The sequence below is a fragment of the Triticum aestivum genome, chromosome 4B (assembly GCF_018294505.1).
Source record: "Triticum aestivum cultivar Chinese Spring chromosome 4B, IWGSC CS RefSeq v2.1, whole genome shotgun sequence".
Lineage (NCBI taxonomy): Eukaryota > Viridiplantae > Streptophyta > Magnoliopsida > Poales > Poaceae > Triticum > Triticum aestivum.
In genome coordinates this window covers 661,261,136-661,261,694 of record NC_057804.1, presented here as the reverse complement: position 1 = coordinate 661,261,694, position 559 = coordinate 661,261,136, and positions in this window count along the sequence as shown.

Here is a 559-nt window from a genome sequence, read left to right as displayed (position 1 = left end):
ACAAGCATGAGGAAGATGAACTAAAGAAATGAAAAACAACATGATAAAAGTCTTCAGTTCAAGTTCGTCAGAAAGTATATCACAAATTCTTCAGCAACAGAAATAGTAAAGTAAGGATGAGGAATTTGAAATTAGGTTGGCTCGGTGAAGACACAGCGATTTGGTAGACCAGTACCAGTTGCTGTATCAACTGTACGTATGCTTGAGGCGGCTGAGATGAACTCATAGGACACACAGTCCTCACCCACTAGTAGAAAACAGGGCATCAGTCCCGGTTCCAGAGGGCCTTCAGTCCCGGTTCTGCAACCGGGACAAAACGATCGGGACTAATGCCCATCACTTTTAGTCCTAGTTGGCTTACGAACCGGGACTAAAGTTGCTGCACGTAGCCGCTGTGGGGCACCCAGGCAGGAGCACCATGAGAGAGCCTATGAAGAGAGAGGGAAGAGTGAGGGAGAGAGGAGGGATTCGGCCGAGGATATGGGGACTTCACCTACCTTGTACTTAGTAGTAGCGAGGGGTATGAACACGCGCTACTACTATCACTTAGTAGTAGCAC